Below are 24013 nucleotides of genomic sequence, written 5' to 3'. Positions count from 1 at the left end.
AAATAAAAACCTTAGCAAAAATTAAAGTGGTTTAAAATTTTTTGAAATGTTTACTGAGGTGAGTGTTATTTGAAGGATTTTATAGCTGTTATTTTTGAAATAAGACGTCTTCTATTTCAAATCAAAAGTTCATTAAAACATAAAAACTAGGAATTGGGACTGTCAGGACCTCTTTCCCCATAATTCAGAACTACTCAAGTATAATTTTACGTGTGGACCAAGTGTGTTTTCAGATTCGGGGCGAGTAATTTTCCCCTAAGGTAAGCAGGAAGTTTTCACACGTTTTTCTGAGAAAAGGGGTCCTAATTTACTGCTGCATCCCTCATCTTCCCTTATACTATTTCTTGGCTTTAAGGGTTTCCGCCACATGCTGGTGGCCAAAGGGCACCAGTATGTTACTGGGGATTGGATCTCGGTTCGGCCACCTTAGTACTTGAGTTCAATTTAAGAAAGAATTTAGTGCCAAGACTCAAATACAAGTAAAAATTTATTTAGAAAGTCACAGAGGTAGAAGTGGTGAGCCAGCTGGGTTGCGGGTGGGACCAGGAAACAAGTTACGGAGGCAAAAGAATGCTTAGGTTTACGGTTAGGATTAAAGGCCAGGTAAAAAACTCCAAGTGAACACATCCTGATCCTCTTTTGCCTCCCTCCAGCCAAGGGCGCCTGTCCGGTCTCCCCACACCTACCCGCCAATAAGAAGTGGCCCAAGTCGTGTTGCGCCGGGAAAGGGATCAAGGCTGTGTCTCTACAAGTTCAATCATCTCTGCAAACCCCTCTCCCAGCCCTAAGAAAGGAGACACGTGTGAGGCCGCTGGAGAGGAAAAAAAAACTCGCTCGCGATTACACGAAAATATCTTCCCTGGCGTCTGCAAAGTCATTTCCTTTTCAAGGGACAGAGGGCCCCCTTCTTGGCCTCGGGATTCTTCAAACAGGACGCTCTCTCATTCTCCCCGCCTCAAGAGTAAAAGCCAAAGCTGCCTCGACCTAACACTGACGTTCCCCCGACCGGCCGCACCCGGCACCGGCCAGGCCCCGCCTCTCCTGGCTTTCCAGTAACTGGTGCGGAGAAGGGGGTGCCACGAAGATCCCGGCTTTCCTCCGCCCCTGGCGGCGGTCGCGGACGGCGCACTCGGCCCTGTGGAGCCGGAGTCTCCCTCCACCGAAGCCCGGGATACCCTCCGCGGCTTCCCGACGCCTAACGGGGCAAGTCGCATGCGCACGGAGACCCGCCGGGGAAAGGGAGAGTGAGGGGAGGGGCAAACGCCGAGCTCAGGCCGTCCAAGCCCGCGGGGTCACTGACGACGCATGCGCCAGTAGGGAGCGCAATCACAGACACAGCTTGCGGCTACCGGCTTAAAAAAGGAAACCCCCGACAGCGAGAGCGCGGAGGAAATCTGGCCGCCGGCGCGTGCGCGCTCCCGGTGAGTGGCGCCTCACCGGGTGGGCCCGGGGCTTGACGTCTGCCGGTAGGCTTGCCAGGGCGGCGCATGCGTGTTCCTGGTGCCGGTGGAGGAGGGGAAGGGAAGGGAGGGGGAGGAGAAGCGGGCGGCAGTAGCGGTGAATTTATTGGGGGTGAGTTGGGGGCGCCACTCACAGCCCCAGGTGCAGCTGTGGAGCCGCACTGTATCCTGGACGCAGCCAGGTTGGTGATTCCGAGTCACCGCAGCCAGACTCCCGGGTGGGGGGAGGGAAGAAGTCGGAGCCGGGGCTAGCCACACGGAGAGGGCGCGGGATAGGGGAGGGAGAGGGGCGCGGTGTGTGTGGGGTTGGGGGGCGGCGGCCGAGGGAGAGGAAGGCGGGAGATGGAGCTGGAGCCCAAGTTCTGACTGTCTCTAGTGTGTCTTTTCCTGGGAGTTGGGGCGGAGGCCCGCCCTGTCTGCGGGGCCCTCCGAGGCAGCTGGGGTTACCTGTGGGGCAGGGGCGGGATTGGGGTGCACGGCGGGGCCGGGTGGTTGGTGCACGCCCCGGGGCTGGGGCCGGTTCCGGCGGCAGAGCAGCCAGGAAAGCCGGAGACCCAGTGTCGAAAGGGCTGTTGCTTGGGACCCGCTAGGCCTTGTGACCCACTTTATTCCTGTCACAACTTGGGCACGTTTGGAGCGGCGCCCAATGGGGCGCCGGGGCGGCCAGCTCCTCCGGGGGAACCCCTGCTCTGGCGGCGCCTGACCCGCGCTCCACGGTTCGAGCAACGATTGCCGCCGCCCTTGAGCTGGTTCCGTTAGTGGTCCCGGTTCCGGGCTCGGTCCCTGGGGAGCGCGGCTCTGGGCTTTCGAGCGACCGCGCGGGTTCGAGGGCTCACGACGCAGCGCCGGGTCTTCTTCCCGTGAACCCGCGCCTCTCCACTCCCTGTCACCGCTGCGGCCGGCTTTTCTAGATCCCTTTCCGCCTGCGAAGCACGAGTCTCTGTAGCCGGTCCAGGTGCTCTGGCCCCTCGCGTGAAATTTCCAACACGTAGAGCCGCAGAGCTTTATACTGAGTGTGTTTTTGCTGGTGTAGTCGGCCTGTTGATTAAGTGAGCAGGAACCCTAAAGATGAAAGCCTAGGCCTCTGACCCGGCAGGTGAAAGATCGAATCAGGTGGTGGTTTCTTGCTATTAGTATGCCACATTATGCGACTTTAAAGCTTAAAAAAACCCAATGTTCTCTTTTATAGTGAAAGAAAAGCACAAGAAATAAACTATTACTGTCGTTGTTGATTGGACTATTACGCTAATCCCCAAGTCAAGGAAAAAAAAAAGGTAATATCACTGGAAGATTCCATTTTAATTTGTAGTTTTATGTGATAAGAGAAAATTGTGGAATGTTTTTTCCCTCTGTCTGAAAAACATTCTAAAAAGGATATTAACTTTCTTTGAAAGGTAGCTGTTCCGAAGCCTCAAATCTGGGTTATTTTAAAATCTTGCTGGGGGAAAAGAAACTAATTCAGGTGTTAAGTAGTTGTTGACCGAATAGAACACCATTAAAGGTTAGCCTGGAGAAGGGAGATGAGAGTTGTGATAGAACTAGTCAGGATCATCTGTGAGAGGAATGAGGAAGCTTTCTGTGTACTGACATGGAAAGATCTCCAAAGTATGTTATAAAATGAAAAAAAACAAGGTGTAGGGCGGTGTGAACGATATGCGACTGTATGTGTTAAGGGAGGGGTGAAATATGAATATGAACTTGTGTTTGCTTTTCTAAGTGTAAGGTAACTCAGGGAAGATACTGTAAAACCAGTAAGGATGGGGGAGAAAAAGAAGCGGTAGTCTGATGAAGGAAGGGTGGGAAATGAGATGTACACGGTGTCTTTAAAAAATTTTGACTACATTATGGGTTCATAAACAACATGGAACAAAAGTCGTGCCCTCCAAAATAATTTGCTCAGTGGTTTTTGTCTGCTTGTTTCTCCTAATTTATGGTGATTTTGGCCATTTTCAATATGACCATTCCTAGTATTTTTTAGGAGAATGAGCCAAACTTTAAATAAAGTTTAGAATAAGCTTGATTATTTATACATTAGTTAAGATGCTGAAGTCACAAATTTAACTTCTAAAGATGTTTAGTCATATTTTGTGTTGCTAAAATATGTAATGACATTATGGCTGGATTATGCTGTTTTCAGTATAGTTTGTGTCCCTTTCCCCTTTTTTTCAGGAGTCAGTTGCATAAAATTTTACTTTTTAAACTTCGTAGTTGTCATGACAAAACAGTTGGAGAATATGAACACTGCATTAAACTGATAATAAAATTGATTGTCGAGGTACTTTGCCTTTCATATTGGGAAGCTTTTTTCCTCTTAAGGAAAGAAGATATGAACTCCAGAAAAATGTAAATGTGTGTGTGATTCTTGTGAAAAATTAAAACTGAGACAATGTTCTGATGGTGCAAAAAACAAAATTTTTTATGATTTATGGACTGTTGTAAACATTGTATTAGGATTTTTATTTTAAGTTCTGCCAGCCTAATGTTTTAAATTAGGTTAAATTTGAAAAGGGGTTTGGTTGTTAGAGCGTATATAAAATTGTGGTGAGGTGACTAATGTATAATCAAAGTAGTGAATGTTGAATAGTGGGTGACAGTTGCTATGAACATTTCTGTTACTTTACTGGTAGTATTCCATTTTATTTTATAGGATATGATAGTTGTGTTATTTCCATTTGATCTGTAGGTCTCTAGTAGTCATACTTCTGCAAAATGGCATTTATTTTTCCTTTGAAGTCTATGTAGGTCTAATTTATCTTTTTGAAAAAATAGAATCAACACTTCAAAATTTTGTTTTTAAAATACAGAAGTAAATAGATGCTCTTGCAGAATTAAAACAATACAATGTACATACATATAATAAGTGAAAACCTCCTTTGCATACTTCTGCTTCTCACACCACTCCCCAGAGATAACTGCTGTTAACACTGTTGTAAAAACTGTCTATTTTTTGCTGTGCATTTTCAAACATAGACTTTTCAATCCTGAAAACTGAACTGTCTTGATTGATCATCTGCTCTGCCCATTTGTCTCTCTGTGGGCTATGTTATTACCCACAGGGCAGAGACAGGAGTTGAGAAAGTTTCCCATATGATTTACCCTTAGGACATATGTATCTTTTCACTTATGAGGGGACAGTCGGTTTGGGGTACATTTGTAGTGAGGTCACTCTGGTATGAGCTTTGGTTTATATAGAATTCAGGAGAAACACTTGGATTCCATGACTTTTATAGGATTCTGAAGTCCACCTTCTAGAGTTTTCGCCTAGCCAGTAGCTCACAGGTTAAACTTGGATTTTATTCTCCTGTACTTGCAGAACACTAGAAAGTACCTAGAGCCCTGACTAGCGTGGCTCAGTAAATTGGATGTCGTTCTGTAAACCTCAAGATTGATGGTTTGATTCCTGGTCCTGGCACAGGTTTCAGGCGGTTTCAGGCTGGTCCCTAGCAGCTGATCAATGTTTCTCTTACATATCGATGTTTCTCTTCCTCCCTCCTCTTCCCCTGTCTCCTTTCTCCCTGTCTAAAAATAAGTAAGTGAAATCTTGAAAGAAAGACAGACAGACAGACAGACAAACAAACTTAAACAAAGTCCCTAGATTACATCAGCCTCTCCAGGTCCTCTGTAGTGAGCTGAGGCAGGCAGACTGTCTTTGAGACAGAAGGAATCCATCCTTTGAGGGGAAAAGGGAGAAGAGCTCTTTTGGTCTGGTTTGTGCTTAACTGAGAAAGTACTATGCATACCCACACCTACCCACTATTTTCCTTGCAGAAAGAACACTACTTTTCTAATAGTTCCAGAAGTGTTGTGTTGTTGTTGTTGTTGTTGTCTTTGTGGGGGGTTTTTGTTTGTTTTTAAACCAAGCTATAATGAGTTACCAAGCCTTAATTCTTTTTAGGTGGTAGAATCTGCAGAAAGTTCAGGTTATTCAAGACCCTTTCCTAATAAGCTATGTGAGATACATAGAAAGATGGGTACAATTGACTCTGCCCTCAGTGTGTTTGAAGTCTAGCATGGTTAAATGAGTATGTACATAATGATTATAACACAAGATAGGGTATGGTATATTCCAGAAGAAACACATATAAAGTTTGTAAGGGTGAGACTATTTCCAACTTTTGCAGACATGGGGTTTGGTGTGAGAGTGTATCTCTCAACCTTTTAAATTGTTATGGAAAGATAGGACAGATTTTGAAAGCTCAAATCTTAGCTCTTAAGGACTAAGGAAGTAAGGAGTTAAGTTGCGTAGTTATAGCAGGCATTTTATGAAACTGATCGATAGTTTTTGTTTTGTTTTTACTCTATCCTATTATAAAGAGCCATTTGATGTTTTATTTGATAATTACAGTACAGCTCTCAGATTCAGGATTGTTCGAAATGTTAAATTAGGAAATGAATTCTGTCAGTTAACTGTTGTCTACCATCTAATATGTCAGGCAGTGTTAATATTCAAAGTAAATTGTTTCTTCCTATCACATTTCCTTTTTTAAAGCACATATTTAATGTACCATCTCCCCCACATTTTAACTTCTGGTGCTGTGTTGAATTAAAATATTTATTTTAATATTTTAAACTTAGGAAAGCAAACAACATGGTGAAAAAATCAGAGTTCCACATTATAGCAAAACTCCTTTTATTCTTTGTGTCAGTTTCCTTCCAGTTTTTTGCAGATGGCATAAAGTAAACAATTTTAAGCGTAGTTTCTTTAGGCATTGTACCAGTGAATATTATATTTTTTTCTCCTTTTCTGACTCTAAAGTTCCAGATGAAGTTGTATGAATTATTTATAGAATACTTTCAAGTGTTAGAGCAATTAAATCTTACTAATTGACTATGATTATTGTGATGGCATTAGCATTTATAGATGCTTTACAACCTTTGTTAGTCATTTTTATAGCTATGTTAGGTGTAATGCCTGTAAATCAGGTGGATAAAATATTTCTGTTTTTCTCTGTTTTCAATGATACAAATGTTAAATTAACTTAAATGCATCCTCAAAAGTATAGTTTCGATTTAGAAATATTACTTGTTTTAGGTATTTCACAAAGATGTAATCTGCTTATTTTTCTAAATCTTTGAAGTTGACAGAAAGAAATCACTTGTAAAAAATGAATTTTTATGAATTGCTTTTGACTTTTATAGGATGCTGTTCAGAACATCACTTATGTTTTATTTTTAAGAAACATTTTATTTTTTACATTAATAAAATCAAGTTGTATGAAAAAAATTCCCATCTCTTTCTAAGAGGTACTTAATCAAGTGTTAAATTTAATGAGGTACTTAAATTTTTAATTCTCGCCCAAAATTGAAAATATAGGCCCTGGCTGACGTAGCTCAGTGGATTGAGCATGGGCTGCGAACCAAAGTGTCGCAGGTTCAATTCCCAGTCAGGGTACATGCCTGGGTTGCAGACCATGACCCCCAGCAACCACACATTGATGTTTCTTTCTCTCTCTCTCTCCCTCCCTTCCCTCTCTAAAAATAAATAAATAAAATCTTTAAAAAAATGTATATCTGGGTACATGTTAAACATTAAAAAAAAGAAAATATAGGTTGATTCATGATTAAAGGTTTTGTATTAAATAAAACAAAAGAAATGGGGGTTGTACTAATGAGGGTTAAACCATATGCCTAGGCAGTGTGCCTAATACAAATTTATCATTTGTATTAAAATATGGCTTTAATGTAAATACTTGCCTATCCTTCTTAAACTCTTTTCTCCCCCTTATAAAAAAATAGTGCATCCCTAATGTAGAAAACTTAGGAAACAAACAAAAAAGAGAATGAGTTAAAATTTTAAAATATCATTGGAAGTCCCAATAGAAAGAGATGCTGTTGTTAACCTTCTGGAATATTTTGTTTCTGTGTTTTGTTTAGCCATTACATAAGTATATGTACACTTATAGACAGACACACAATGCTACAAAATGGGCTCATAATACAACCATTATAGTGCACACAACTCTATTCACTTAAAAGTGAATCTTGAACATTTTTATGTAGTATTTACAACATGATTAGTCTAATAACTATGTAGTATTCTCTGTGTAATTTACTGGTCTTTTTTTGTTGAATACTCAAGTTTTCAATTTTTAAAATAATGATGTCACTTTTAGAAGTGATAGCATTAGTAATCATGTAGAGTTGATACTTGAAAAAAATTTCAGTAGGATAAGATTCAGAAGAATAAAATTTAAGTAGAATGATACTGAATTTGTATTAATGTCAGATTAAACTTTTTTGGAAAATAAAGGTCATAAGTATATAATAAATTAGCTAATAGTAATCAATAATAATGAATCCAAGATTTTTATAATGGTATATTTCTTTTCTAAAGTATGTTTTTCTTTGAGTTATTTTTAATTAACTTTGAATTTCATGAGCATAAGTCATTTGGATAGCAGTGCTCTTGAACAAGCCTTCTAGGTAGGGTAGGATTCTGTGAAGCAGTCTGCACACAATTAAAATTTGAGCTCTGACATTTTCTGCAGTAGTTAATAGAGAAGTTTTTGATTTCTCCAAAACACTTCCTTAAAAGGAAAATATAAATACCAAGAAAGAATCCTGGTTTAAATACCAAGAAAGAATCCTGTGTCACCTAAAGACTTATGTTAAATTATTTTCAAGATAAATAGATATGCTCTTAAAGTTTAATGCAATAGTTTTAATGTGTCTTGTGTATTTTTGAAAGTTACATATTTTCTCAGGTTTTTATGAATATTACTTTTGATAGTGACTGCCTTCTTTTTTCTCTTTTCTCATGAATCTAGGAGATTTTTAGATGTTTATTGTTTCTTGCCTGAAACTTAAGAGATAGAAAACTACTTTAACAAGTTCTTAATTACTTTTATTTATATGTGGTATAGTGAGCAAGAGTACAGGGCTGTATAACTACCCTGCTTGGAATTCAAATCCTGGCTTTACTGCTTATATGAGCCTGGACAAATATTATCATATTTTCTTATTTATAAAATGATAATTTTAGTGCATAATATTATGTGAGGAATAAATGAAACAATACATGCAAATTACTTAGAACAATGAGTATTGATTACATGGTTAAATGTTCAGTACATATTATTATTCATATTGTTTTGTTACTTTCATAGTGTGTATCAAATAGAGCTCTTGTCTTTTTTTGTGGTGGGTTGTTGCAACTTAAATATATTTAAATAAGTTGCTTAGAATTTTGTATTTATATAGAGAGTTTGGGAGTATTTGACCTTTTTATATGACTTAGAATAATAAAAAAGTAACTAGAACATGTTTCCACATTGCATGGTATTGCATAGTTTTTGAAATTCCTTTGCCAAGTAAAGTTTTGATTCACAAAATTCATGACTGGCTTTTTCCTGTGTTGAAATTTAGATTTTAGATGAAATAATATTAGAAGAAGTTATTTAAGAAAAACCCCACAAATTAAAATGAAATATGTTAGGACTTAAAATTTATTTTACACCTTTATCCTGTGTTGTTCAGTAGAAATTTCACACATTTTTAAAATATATTTTTCTTTTTAAATTTATTGGAGTGACAGTTAATAAAATTGTGCAGTTCAGGTTTATAATTCTGGAGTAGATCATCAGTTTAGTGTGTTCACTACTCCAAGTCAGGTCTTCTTCAGTCACCATTCATCCCCCCTGTACCACCTTCTTTCTCCCTGTACCCCATTTTCCCTAGGATAATCACCATACTTCTGTCTGTGGCTCTGAGGATTTTTTTTCTTTTTCTTTTTTGTTTTTTTGGATTTTTTTTTCTTAATCCCTTCACCTTTTTCATCCAGCCCTACATCCCCGCCCCACAACTGTCAGTCTGTTCTCTGTGAGTTTGTTTCTATTTTGTTAGTTTATTTTGTTCATTAGATTCCACGTATAAGTGAAATTATATGGTACTACTTTTTCTTTTACTGACTTATTTCATTAGCATAATACTCTCCAGGTCCATCCATGCTGTTGTAAATGGTAATATTTCCTTCTCTTTTACGGCTTGTGTAAATGTATCACAACTTTTTTATCCACTCATCTACTGATGGACACTTGGGCTGCTTCTGAATATTGGCTATTGTAAGTAAATGCTGCAATGAACATAGGGGTGCAAAAGCAAGACGAGAAATGAGAGAAACATTTGTTAGTGGAAAAAGCTATTTTCATCTCTTCCCTTAAATTTTTTGTCTCCATCAGAAATGGTGATGAAATAATATAGTTGTAATTATAAAAGTGTCTTAGTTTCACCATTAGAGTTTCTTGTGTGAAATAAGTGTACATTGTCTTCTTTTTAGACTCAATAATACTGTTTTTCTATAAGTCTATTTGTGGGAACTGATCATTATTTAAAAATTTGTAATTTAAAAAAAATTTTTTAATCCTCACTTGAGGATATGTTCACTGGTTTTAGAGAGAGAGGAATGAGGGGAGAGGGGGAGAGAGAAACAGAAACATCTATGTGAGAAACATCAGTTGGTTGTTTCCCCTGTGCTCCTCAAGCAGGGATTGAACTGCAACCTAGGTATGTGCCCTGAGTATCTATCGACAACCTGTTGGTATATGGGCTGATGTTCCAACCAATTAACCACCTGGCCAGGGCATAATCTGTTTTTTTTATTTTTTCCTTTTGAAAAATAGCTTTGTGGTTTTTATGAAACTGAGTCTTCCTCCTTGGATAAGAGTTAAAGTATGAAAAACCACAAAGAAAATCTATGAGAAAAATCACCTAAAATCTTAGGAATAAGATTTTTATATACGAAGTCTGTCTGGAAGAAGTCCAGCCAGTCTTACTATAATGAGAATGGTTTGTGCAACATTGATGTAACCTGGCAGCCAAGGAGAGTGGACTGTAATGCACATGCATGAACAATGATGACCTCACTGTACTAGTCAGTGGGGGTGGTAGATACCATTGAGTGAGCATGTGTACTGTGTGGACTTTGCATTCAGAATGACTGAGCTAGTAGAGCAATGAATCTGCATCAAATTTTGTGTTAAGCTTGAACATTCCTCCATGATTCGGACACTATTCAGAAAGTCACAGCTGTGGGCAACTGGTGATTGGCAGCTTCATCATGACAACGCACTAGCTCATGCATCAAGTCTTACATCTTGTGCAGAAGTTTTTGGGAAAACATCAAATCACCCAGGTGACTCAGTTCCCCTATAGCCCAGATTTGGCAGCCTGCAACTTCTGGCTTTTTCCCAAACTAAAATCACCTTTGGAAGGGAAGAGATTTCAGCCCCTCGATGAGATTCAGTAGAACAAGAGGGGGCAGCTGCTGGCGATTGGGAGAACTGTGTGCCTACTTTGAAGGGTACTGAGGTGTCATTATCCTATATACAGTGTTTCTTGTATCTTATTCAATAAATATCTCTTTTTCATATTATGGAGCTGGATACCTTCTGGACAGACTTCATATTTTTCAGCATATTCTGTGGTATTTGTGTGTATTTGTACATGTACATGTACATTGTTACATGTTACAGTTGTATAGCAAGTAGAATTTGTACAGTAGTTTTCTGGATGTCTTTGCCTGTGAATAAATACAGATTTTCATCTAGTTTTAGTCTTTTACTTTGTTTAGTTCATTTACATTTTTGCTGATAATAGTTGAGTTTGTAACTACAGTTCATTTTGACTTCTCTTTTGAGTCATATGTTTTGTATTACTTTTTATCCTTCCTGTTTTTCTTTTGCATTAATCAAATTATTTTTATTCTGTTTTTTTCCCCACTAATAACTTGTTAGGTATGTATTATTTCTCTGTATCTTTAGTGGTTATTCCAGAGATTATAACAACTATACTTAATACTATATAAATTACTGCTTGTACCTTTCCCCAATAATGGCAATTCCTTAAACTTTAACTCCTACTCCAGTCTTTATTATTGTCATTCTGAATTTTAAGTATACATATTTTAAACTCTAGAAAACATCATTATTATGGATTTATAGTCAACTTTTTTAATATTTACCCTTCCTAGGGCTCTTCCTTCCTGTATTTCTGGGTTAGTTTTCCTTTTTTCTGCATAGCTTCCTTTAGTATGTTTAATACTGGCCTACCTACTGACAGTGGATTTTTCCATTTTTTTGTTTGAAGATATCTTAATTTCACTTTTTTTGAGTAATATTTTCACTGGGTATAGAATTCTAAGATGGTAGTTATTATCTTCATTTAAAAAATGTTTCATCGTCTTCTGGCTTTCTGTTGAAGTCAGCTACCAGTCTTGTTGAAGGTAATGTATCAGCTGATAGTCTTACTGAGAGTTATGTTTTGAATTTTTTTTTTTTTTGGTGACTACTTTTAGGACTTTCTCTTCTGTCTTTTTTTTTTTTTTTTTTTTTTTTTGTACTTTGACTATGTTTTGAGGTGTGGTTTTCTTTGTAAGTATTTTGGTTTATATTCATAGAGCTTTTTGCATCTATACTTTGATGCCTTTTGTCTTTGGAAAGTTCTCATTCATTACTTCTTTAATTATTGCTTCTACTTTCTCTCCTCCTTTATGGATTCTGATTCAAATAATTGTTACACCAAAGGATCATGTGCCATGTGTCAACATTTTTTTTTCTGCTTATATTTTAGTTAGGGTATCCTAATGCCCTATTTTCCAGTACACCAAAACCATCTTCTCTTTGTCCAAGCCTATCTATGGTGTTCTTAATTTTACATTGTAACTTAGTTCTAGAGCATCCATTTGATCCTATTATAGATTTTTAATAATTTTAATTCTCTTTAACATATTGTTATATTTATATAAATGCTTGTTTATTAATTTCAATATCTGTATCATGCATTGGTTTACTTAAATTGTTTTTATTTGTTATTGGTCATGTGGTTGTATGGTTTTGTATTTTCACATGCTTGCTAAGTTTCTCAAGAAACTTGACCATTTCATCTAATATATTGAAATTATTGATAAAGTTGTTTATAATATTCCCTTATTATCCTTTAAATAGTTATAGTGAGTCCAATATCTGTATAATCCAAAGAGATTCAATATTTTTAGTATTGGTAATTGGTGTCTTTTTTCTTGATCAGTATAACTGAAGATTTATCAACTTTATTAAACTTCTCAAAGAATTGGCTTTGGTTTAACAGAAAGTAAATCTGTTTTTTCCTTTTTTCCTGTTTTTTATTTCCTTATTTCTGCTCTGATCTTTATTTCCATCTTTTTTTTTTTTTCAGCTTTGGGTTTTTTTTTTTTTTCTATTAAGGTAGAAACTGAGTTAATTAATTTGTAACTTTCTCCCTCCTCAGTATAGGTGTGCTATGTACTTGCTTCTAAGTACTACTTGCAAATTTTAGTATATATTTTTATTATCTAGTTCAAATTACTTTTTTGGCCTATAGATTATTTAGAGGTTTGTTCCTTAGTTTCAAATGTAGTTGCAGATCTTTTTGTTATTTTTAAGTTCATTCCATTGTGATGAAAGAACATATTTTATATGACTTAGAACCTTTTAAATTTATTGAGATTTGTTTTATGGCCCAGCATATGGTCTGTCATGGTAAATGTTCTATGTGTACTTGAAAAAAATGTGTATTCTGTTGTTGTTGGGTGAAATTGTCTATAAATGTCAGTTAGGTCAAGTCGGTTGTTTATGCTTTGTAGTGTTTGATTGAATGTCAAACATTGTGAATTAAAAAAAAATGAAGGAAGCGTTTCTAAGTATGTTCTGCCAGAGGGATTTCATCTTTTCTTCTGGGGAGATAAAATAGGGAGCCAGTCACCTTAATTTATGTGGAAGCTGGGTTGCTGTTTTTGTAGTTTAGTGGTGCTCTTCCTCCAGTGTGCCTTATTTGTAGCATGTGGTTTTCCAGGACTTTCAGTTTAAAGCTTGATGATCTTTGTCCCACTAGCAGTGACAAAAGTGGGGAAATTTACTTGGTTTTACAGAGTTTTTCAATTAATTATTTAGCTTCTTATCTTGCACAGTTTTAAGATTAAGCAAGTGTCCTGTGAGAGGTGCTAACCTTGAGTTTGAAGTCTCTGCAGTCTCCCAATTTCTTTCTTCTGCCTGTGAACAAAAAAAGTTCTCTTGGCTTTTTAGTTCCTAGCAGCAGTGTTTCATGCAGGCCAAGTCTCTGTTTTCAGCTTCCAGCCTGTGTTCTTACATCTGGAAATAACCCCGGGGGCGGGGAAGACAGCTGCAGATTATCTAAACACCTTTCCACAATTTCCCCTTCTCTGGAGTTTTAGACCTTGGTCACCATGCTTCCACATCTCTTTGCTGCCTTAAAAACAAGATTTTTTAATTTACTGGGCTTTTTTAGTTCTCAGCAAGAGAACTAAATGCTAACTGTTCTGTCCCACATGGATGTAGACTGTTTCTTGTTATTTTTTTAAAAGCTACACAGAATACTTAATTTTTATGAGTTATTTTGTGTTAAGTATTTTTCTCTTAAGTTTTAGATAGTTGCATTTTAGTTTTTTACCTAGTATACTTTTTAAAAACCAGATTTATTGAGCTATAATTTATATGTTAAAATTCACCCAGTCTCAGTATGCAGATTGAGTTTTGACAAACATACATTCTTATAAACACTGCAGATACAGAAGATTCCTATCACCCTAAGAAGTTCTCTCTTCCCTGGCAACCTCTAATCTGTTTTCTGTTAAATTGACCATTTATAGATTTTCTTTTGTGCAGTGTCTGCTCAAATCCTTTGTCCATTAAAGAAACTGGTTATTTTGCTTATTATTGAGATTTTTTTTATTTACTATATTCTGATATGAATGAAGCTTTTCTCAGCTGTTAGAATTGTGAAAATTATCTCCCAAATTATGGCTTCTCTTTTTTTTTAGGATATCTTTGAAAAGTTTAATTTTCATGTAATCTAGTTTATTAGTTCTTTCTTTTATGCTTCATATTTTTTGCATCCTAGGAAGCATTTGCCTACATCAGAAATTTTGTTTTATTATAGAAGTTTTATTATTTTAACTTCTTTAAGTCTATGATTCATTTCAAATTAATTTTTAAATTTAGTATTAAGAAAGGGTTGTGATTCTTTAAAAAGTTTTTTTCCTCATATAGTTATTTCAGCACCATTTATTGAGGAAAGACTATCCTTTCTCCACTGAATTACCTCTCCATTTTTATCAAAAATCAGTTAATCATGTATGTATGGGTCTTCTTTTCAACTATTTTATGCAGTGAATTAGATATTAAGCATCAATACCTTAATGTTATGATCACTATAGCTTTAAATCTGGTAGTGGAATTTCTCTAGCTTTGTTCTTTTTTAAAAAATTGTTTTGGCTTTTTAGGTTCTCATTTAATAAGAATTTTAAAATTGTCACTTTATATAAAAATGGTTGCTGGGATTGTGATTGATTGTATTAGACTTATAGATCTTTTGAGGAAGAATTGACATTTTTACAATAGTCTTTTGATCCACAAACACAGTATACCTCTGTATTCATTTAGGTCTTTAATTCTTCTCAGCATTGCATTTTATAGTTTTTTAATATACTTTTAGTAATGGACTTTATCTTGTTCATACAGCAAGTACTTACTGAATATCTGCTGTGTGCCAGGCACTGTTCTAGTTGCTAGTGTTTTACGACAGAGAACAAAGTAAGCAAAAAGCTCTGTCCTTGGGGGGCTTACATGCCAGTTGGGAGAAACCAGACAAGCAACCAGACAGTTCCAGACATGGTAGTAGTAGTCATTAGTATTATGGAGAAAAACGAATCAGGGTGTAGGGGGTTGGAATGTATGGGTGTTGAGGTGGGGAGGGTAGGGATTACAATTTTAAATTGTGTGGACAGAGAAATCTTCATTAAGAATTGGATATATAAGTAGACCTTAATCTGTTATATACCCTAATAATGAAGCAACCAGCAATTTCATAAGGAAAAGAAGAAAGGAGGTAGGAGCTTGAATAAGTGGGCTAAGTATGCTAGTTGCCTCCCCTCCCATGTGATGAGTAAGAGTCAATAGCATTTAAGATGAACAAGTATTATAATAAAAGTATAGCTAACAGTAAAAAGTTAAACATTAAGAAAGATCATGTTTTTGGTTGATTGAAATCTAGTGATGAGAAAGGGAGGAGGGAAAATAAACAGCATAGCTAATAGTAGAGAACTAATAGGTAATGTGTGAAGAAATGAAGACTAAGTTCATTATATGTGGATATGATTATAAAGGTATCCACTAGTACAAAAATAAAAACCTTATTAAAGTAACAATTATATATAAAATATGAAGTAAAAAGAAAATGAATTAAATGAGACAAAGATGGGTCCTTTATCATTGTAAAGGTTATAATTTGTAATGGAGAAATAGCAAATACCTGTATAAAATAATAGGGCATTAATACTGAATAGTAGTAGAGTTTAATGCATCTCTCTTAGATTGTAGTGTAACAGATGAACAAAAATTAAGGCTATAGATCAGCTAAATATCCCAATTAATAAGCAAAATTTGAATCCTATCTTGAAAATAGAGAAGATACCTTCTTTCCAAGAACATATACAAAAATGATTATAATACTAGATCTTAAAGAAATCTTTAGTACATTTCTAAGGTAGGAACTATTTAGAGCTTCCTATCGAATATGGTAGCCACTAGCCACATCCAACAATTTTAGTTTAAATTGAATGAAATTTAAAATTCAGTTTCTTAGTCTTGCTAGCCACATACCAAGTGCTTGGTATGACTGATTGCCATTGGAATGAATAGAGAAGAGAGCAGATTGAAGATAGCATGAGTGACTAAAGCCTTCTCTTTTCTGCCTAGTAGCCCGTAGACATAATTAGAAATTAATCAAGGGGAGAGAGACAGAGACGTGTTATCTATAATAATGAAGATAAACATAAAAAACTACAAACAAATAGGTATAAGTGATTGCTTCTAGGTGTAAGGACTGTAGGTAGGGACAGTTGGACAGGCTGCCTTTCCATTATAAGCCTTTTGCACTATTTTTTAAAAAACCATGTGCATTTATTACATTGACAATATGTAAGTTTTAAGAAACCGATAGGATATATAAACAAAATAAAAGCAGCCTAGAACCTGTCTGTGTACAAGTTTATCTAATAAGTGTAATTTCATTCCATTATATAAAGAAAAAAATTACTAGTTCACTTTAGACTTACTTGATTGTAATTAATCTATACGATATCTATTATAAGGGTTTTTTTCTCCAGTAGCCAAGTCTTCTCTTCCACTTACAAATGAGGGTAGCAAGCAGTTAGTCCTCTGTGATGTTGGGCATATACTACTTATCTTTAATTGACAAAAACATTTAATTGGAATTCAGTAGTCAATAAATGGTTCATTTAAATATTGAGAGCGCCTTAAAATTTTAATCTAACTAAATGTCTTTCAAACAACAAAAGGACCCTTAAACAGTTTAGGAAATGAAAATCAAAAGATACACTCACAGCCCTCTTGTCATTTCTAAGGAATATTTTAAATATAAGTAAAGAGTAATCTTCAACAAGGAGATGTAGCAAATAATGATGAAATTTTACTGCTTAGATAATGAAGGTACTAGTTATTTAAGATGTCACATTATATTGCTTTATTTATTCACAACCTGTTGCTGTAGTTATTATCTATCTTAAGAAATATTACTATATCTTATTGCACAGTCACTGAGAGAGAGGAAGTGTAGATAAGGGTTAGGGCAAAAGAAAGAGGTTTGGCCCTGTTATCTGAGAATATTACTTGAAAGCATATGGGCAACCTAGTATACTACTAGTACACATAGTCATTTGTTGAATGAGTACAATACTTGTTTTCCAGTTTCCCAAATAGACTGGCCAAGCTGGTTTTTACATCTTGACACTCTGAAACTGTCAATAAATTGAACGCTGATGATTCAAGTAAGCTTTACACGTGAATAGGAAAATAAAGCACATAGGGATTAAATCCATACATTTAGCTTAGAGGAATAGCATTACACAGCAATCATCAAAAAGAGCAAAAATAAATTCTCAACTAAGTGGAAGATTCAGGGAATGAAGTGTTACTTATTTGTTTTTATAGTGATCTAAAATTCTTTGTTTCCAAATACTTTTTTCAACATTTAAAAGTTAAATATTTTAGAACTATATTGGTACATTTTTCTGTCCTTGGAATGTAATTTAAATCATTTTAATGACTAAAGGTCTTTATGATTATTCTTAATTACAAAATGCTTGTTGAAGGTACAGGAGATTGGATAGTTGTTTTGACTTCAAGATATACTCTAAAACTTTGCTTTTCATAAATCCTTGGTACTTTTTTTTGTTTGTTTATGTTATAAAACATTAATGCATGTTTAAAGAAAAATCAGTAGTAATGAAATGTTCCTTAAATTTAGCCTTGGCTGGTGTGGCTCAGTGGATTGAGCACTGACCTGTGAACCAAAGCGTTGCCGATTCAATTCCCCGTCAGGGCACATGCCTGGGTTGCAGGCCAGGTCCCCAGTAGGGGGTGCGTGAGAGGCAACCACACACTGATGTTTCTCTCTCTCTCCTTCCCTTCTCCTCTCTCTAAAAATAAATAAATAAATCTTAAAAAAATTGTTTGCCACTTATAATTACCAACACTAAAATATTTACTTTAATAATTACGGTTTGTAATATGCAGCAAGATTCTGATGAAGCATCATTGAAACAATATCCAACCTGAAAGAAGTGTTTATTCTATTCTCTGACCTGTAATCAAGCTTGTATGTGATTAGAAGAGGGCATCTCTTTGCCCTTAGAACTCCCTCTGGCCTTCACTACCTTTTGTTGAAAGCCCTTTGATTTTTGAGTTTCCTGCAGATGTCACTTGTGAGTATTTTAGGTAGATACTGTAAGAATAAAAATGAAAATGTGTTTCTGATGTAAGTCATAAGTTTTAAATGGTAGGGACTTTGTTCAGTGATATAACCCTGGTACCCCAAATTGTACTTGGACATAGTATATAGTCAGTAATTAGTTTTTGAATACAACTAAATGCAAAAACTACTGATGTATCCATATTTACATTTATGGGTCTATTTTATAGTCTATTCATATATTTAGCAAATATTTTAACATTTTTGGCTATAATAATAGACTGTGAATTTATCTTCCTTTCTAAAAGAATATTTAATTGTAGATAGCTTATTTAGACTCTAAACTTCTTAAGGAGTTTGAGATTAACTTTCACACCACTGGAATACTAAAGCATAAATGGGAGTACACATTGTAACCTACTTGTCCAAATGCAAATACTCTAATTTGTGCCAATTGCAAATTCTCACTTATACTAGGATATTAATCAACCACTTAAGAAAATTAGAGCTCTGACAACTTGGTTAGTCAAACACATTTTATTTAAGTAATAAAATTTAAACCATATGTTCAAAACTTAATTTTTAAATCTCTAAGATTCTTAAGTATTAAATATTAGCAGTTGACACATATTATCATGGTAGTAAAATGGGAGCACAGGAATTTCTGTCATCTTCTGCCAAAAGGTCAAGTTAACTCCTTTGAATCTAGGCTTCATCTTACCCCTGTGTCTGCCTGCTTAGTGGCCCCAGGCAACTCCTAGGACTCCAGGCAGCTTCCTGAGCTCCAAGCTCCCAGAGGGTCCCTGTGAACTCAGGCACTGATCCTTTTTAGAGCTAGTTGGCTCCTATAGCCCCAGGCTATTGACAAGCTTCTGTGAACCCAGGTTCCTGGTCCACCCTGGTACCAGCCAACTCCTATGGGACCAGGTTCCCAGAAGGCTCCTATAAACCTAGGCTCCTGGCTTACCTCACTGCCTATTGGCTCTTATGGCTCTGGGTTGGCTCCCATGGCAGGGTCATGGTGGGTTTTGGTGAACCCAGACTCCTGGCACATCCCAGTACCAACTGGCTTTCATGATCCTAGATGGCTCCTGTTGTCCCTAGTTTTCAGTCTGTTTGTGAACCCAGGCTCCTGGCTGGGCGCAGTGCCAGGATGACTACTGTTGCCCCAGGTCCTTGACCACCCCACATCTTCAGGCTGGCCTCTGTAGATCTAGACTCTAGACTGGTTCCTGTGGACCTAGGTCCCTAGCCCAACCTCAGCTCCAAGCCAGCCCCCATGTTGCCAGCCTCGAGGCCCATGGACCTTGAAGCTTCTGGCCTGTTTCAGTGCCAGACCATTGCTCATGGCTCCCATAGCCAGGGGTTCCAGGCTTATGCTAGCACTAAGCCAGCTCCTGTGGCCCTAGCTCCAGGCCATTTCCAGTGAAACCAGCCTCCTGCCCCATTCCAGTACTGGACCAACTCCCATGGACACATTCATTGGGCCTACACCATTGGTACTTAGTGTGTGGTTGAATTCTATGGAGCCAGAATTGAGGAATGCCCACACAGAACAATGTCTCATGCCTATCACTACAGATTCAAGCTTTAGGCCCAAACCAGTGCACATAGGCTCCAGGACCGCCCCGTGGACCCAAGTACCAGTAATGATCCCCAATTATGCAAGCACCAGGGCTTGTCCACATGCTCACCCAGGCACCACACCTGCATGCCCAGTGGTTCCAGCAGCAAACTCGCCCTCAGAAATCACCTGGTGACCCACTCAGAATCTTTAGACAGGCTGACTGGGGAAGGACTTTGCTTGCTGAAGTATGTTGTAAAGACTAGAAAAGGTGCCTGTTTCCTCAAATGTGCAGACATCAACACAGGACTACAGACAGGATCATGAGTAATCAAGGAAACAGGATACCACCAAAGGAAACTAACAAAACTAATAACTTACACTGAAGACATAGAGGTCTATGAACTGTCTGCCAAAGAATTCATAATAATTCTCTTAAAGAATTTCAGTGAACTACAAAGAACAAAGTGAGAAATTCCAACAAAGAAACTATTAAAAGAAACAAAAACAGAAATCCTAGAATTAAAGAACAACTGAACTGAATGAAGATGTCAGTAGAACTTCAACTGACCAAGCAGAAGAATTTGTGAATTGGAAGACAGTTCATTTGAAATTATTCAGTCAGAAGTACAAAAAGAATGGAAAAGTGAAAATAACCTGTGTGAATTTTGGATGCCATTAAAATAAATAGCCTACTCATTATTGGAGTTCCAGAAGGGGAAGAGAAGGAGAAAGGAGCAGAATGCTAATTTAAAGGTATAATGGTTGAGTCTCCCCGAATATGGGGAAAGAGTTGACCATCCAAGTTGATGAAGCTAATAGGTAACCTCACAATTTCAGTTGAAAATTACTTATTCAAGGCACATTGTAATAAAACTGTCAAAAATCAAATACAACATGTAAAAAGCAACAAGAGAAAAATAATTCAAATAAGGAAACTCCCATAAGGTTATCAGCAGATACTTTGCAGGCTAGGAGAAAGGATAATATATTCAAAGTGCTTAAAAAAAAACAACTACCAAACAAGTACTTCACATGGCAAAGTTGTTTTCAATGGAGAGGTAAAGACTTTCTCAAACAAAAGCTATGTGAACATTTGTTCCTCGTTTGTTCATATGGTACAACTACCACATGATTATGCTATATAATCCACTTAATGTGCTGTTAAGTTTGTTTTGTTAGTATTTTACTGAGGATTTTTACATCAATATTCATCAGGTATATTGGTCTGTAGTTTTCTTATTACGTCTTTTTCTAATTTTGGTATCAGGATAATGCTTGCCTCATAAAATACATTTTCAGTGTCCCTTCCCATTGATTCATGGAAGAATTTGAGGAAGATTTATGTTGATTTTTTAAATGCTTTGGAAAATTTTCTTGTGACACTGTGTACTCCCAGACTTTGTTGGGATCGGCTTTCAGTTTTTGATTAGTTAACTTCAAGTTATTCTTGAGTCCACTAGGAAAAATATGAGGATTAGCTTACTTATGCTGTCATTAATCTCCTGTCTGCTCTTCATTCCAAAGTTCAAAAACCTGTATTTAGTTCTTTTATTAGTACCTTTGCAAGCCTAAAAAAAATTATTTAAACTTCAAGATTACATCCAGTTAAGATGGAGATGTAGGCAAATGCACCTTGCTTTCTCGCACAACCACAGCAAAAATACAGCTAAACTACAGAACAGCTGTCACTCAGAACTGTCAGAAAACTGAGCTGTATAGAAGCTTGACAACTAAGGAATTAAAATAAACCACATTCATCCAGACGGATCGGAAAGGTGGAGGAACAGACACACACCTGTGGTGGATGTATTGGTGAGATATCTCGGCAGCGTGGGCCGAGCCCATGCTGACCACCCAGCCAGGGTTCCAGTGCCAGGAATAGAAATCCCCATAACATCTGTCTATGTGTGAGTTTTCAGGCAGACCACTGGGGGTCGAGTAGGCAGAAGAAATGGATTCTCAGGCATCTCTTCTTGGAGGCCCCTGGACACAGATTTGCTCAAACTCACTCCCTCTGGGCTCCAGCACCAGGGCAGTACCTTGAAGGGTACCAGTGGCATATGGGGAAGAACTGAAGTGCTGGCATCACGGCAAGAGTGGTGGGACAGCTTCTTCCTGGACAGAACTGTGGAATGACCATTGTTCCTTTTCTGAGCTCTCTTCACACAGCCACAGTGTGGTGACACCTTATCTGAGATTCCATCAACCTGGTTTAGACGATTAGCCCCACCCTGACAACTGCCTAAGGCTCCACCCCATCCAATTTATGGGTCCACCCAAACTGGTAACAGTGGCTTTTCCATATGAAGGCTGGGCTAGGGGCAGGCTTCAAATCTTCCAAAATCCGTTGAGACAGGCAACAGCTGAGCCCAGCCTCCTATCCCACTAGCTGAAAAAAGAATCCACAAAAATGAGGATAGTGTAAGAAGCCTGTCGGACAACTGTAAGTATACCAACATTGTCATCATAGGGATGCCAGAATGGAAACCTTTTTGAGAAAATAATGAAAGAAAACTTACCTATTTTGGGGAAGGAAATAGACATACAAGTCCAGGAAGCACAGAGGATCCCAAATGAGATGGACAGATGCAAACAGTACCAAACCAAAATGCCAAAAATTAAAGAGAGAATCTTAAAAGCAGCAAGAGAAATGCAGATAATTACCTACAAAGGAGTTCCATAAAACTGTCAGCTGATTTCTCAGAAGAAACTTTGCAGGCTAGAAGGGTTTGGCAAGAAGTATTCAAAGTGATGAAAGGCAAAGACCTACAGCCTAGATTACTTTATCCAGCTTTAAAAGCTATCATTTAGAATCAAAAGGCAGATAAAGTGCTTCCCAAAGTAAAGCTAAAGGGGTTCATCATCACCAAGCCATTAGTATATGAAATGTTAAAGGGACTTATTTAAGAAAAAGAACAAGATCAAAGCTATGTGGCAATATGTACATAACTATCAACAATTGAATCTAAAAAACTAAGCAAACAAGCACAACAGAAACAGAATCATAGATGTGGAGAACACTGGGATGGTGGCCAGTGGGGAGGGAGTTCTGAGGGAATAGGGGAAAAGGTAAAGGAATTAAGAAATACAAATTAGTACTTACAGAATAGGTAGGGGGATGTTAAGAGCAAGTATAGGAAATGGAGTTGCCAAAGAACTTACATGCATGACCAATGGACGTGAGCAAAGGAGGGGGCATCGCTGGAGGAAGTGGAGGGTGTTGGGTAGAGGAGGGCAAAGGAGGAAAAGTTTGGACAACTGTAATGGTATAATCAATAAAATATAATAACATTTAGAAAATAAACTTTGAGGTTATATTTTAAATTCCTGTTATCTAAGATAAGGATAGGATCTTTATTTCTCCATTGTATCTCTTCCATTCTTATATTCTGTTTTTCAGTAGGGTGATATCATAACATTTACATTCTGTTCTGTAATGAGAATTAAGATGTTCCTGCTTGTCAGTAGGTTTATTTGAAAAGCCGAACACAATAAACTGCAGTTAATTATTGAGCTAGAGTTATTTCTTTTTCTCTGTGGGTCCAAAGTCATGATGTTAATGGAGCTAAAAAAATAAAATATTTGGTGTCAAGGTAGATTGGTTATCTTTGCTACAGGTCATACATTGTTCAAAATCATGCCAGTGGCATGATTTATGTTCTTTTTTTATGTTATTTGCTTTATGTTCTGACTTCATATCTTGATTAGCTTGCTTAATGTTGTTCATTGCCCCCCAAGGCTGTAATTACCTCTTTTTTCTTTAATAGAGAAAAATGTACCTTTACCATAGTTTGAATCATAGTATCTGTTACTTATTAGATGGACCCCCTTGTTTACCTGGCAGCATTCCTCTTAGAGCTCTTCTCTTTCCTGCTTTAGTCTTTTTAATTATTTTATTAAATTTTTATTTATTGATTTTAGAGGGAGAGAAGGGAGGAGGGTGGGGGAGAGAGAATGAGAATGAGAGAATTCATTGGTTGATTTCTTTTTATTTATTTTTGCTTATATATATATTTTAATTTTATTTTAATCATTGTTCAAGTACAGTTTCCTGTCCTTTACTCCCATTTCATTGGTTGATTCTTATATATTCCCTGACTGGGGATAGAACCTGCAACTTTGGCCTATGGGGACGATGCTCTAATTAACTGAGCTTACCTGGCCAAGAGTGCCACAAAAAAATTTAAAACATGAAATACCTGACTGTTTAGTCAGGGGAGCTGACCTCTTTTTCCTTATAATGTCA

The 24013-nt window shown here is 37.1% G+C and overlaps 1 protein-coding gene across 12 annotated transcripts in view; it reads left to right on the top strand.

The window, feature by feature from the left end:
* The first annotated feature begins 1083 nt into the window (after nt 1-1083).
* The window catches only part of CLOCK (clock circadian regulator), a 117529-nt gene continuing 94599 nt past the window's right edge, over nt 1084-24013 (top strand). For 8 of the 12 annotated variants that reach the window (XM_036020752.1, XM_036020724.1, XM_036020741.1 and 5 more), the window contains exons 1-2: nt 1503-1642; nt 2650-2734. The gene's annotated coding sequence lies outside the window, so the exon portion shown is untranslated. Of the gene's footprint in view, nt 1422-1502; nt 1643-2649; nt 2735-24013 lie in introns of those variants that run through there. The other 4 variants (XM_036020733.1, XM_036020721.1, XM_036020728.1 and 1 more) reach the window with 3 other exon arrangements.

Source organism: Phyllostomus discolor, chromosome 1 (assembly GCF_004126475.2).
Source record: "Phyllostomus discolor isolate MPI-MPIP mPhyDis1 chromosome 1, mPhyDis1.pri.v3, whole genome shotgun sequence".
NCBI lineage: Eukaryota > Metazoa > Chordata > Mammalia > Chiroptera > Phyllostomidae > Phyllostomus > Phyllostomus discolor.
The sequence above is the reverse complement of the archived record's forward strand: the minus strand, read 5'-3'. Positions and strand labels throughout refer to the sequence as shown.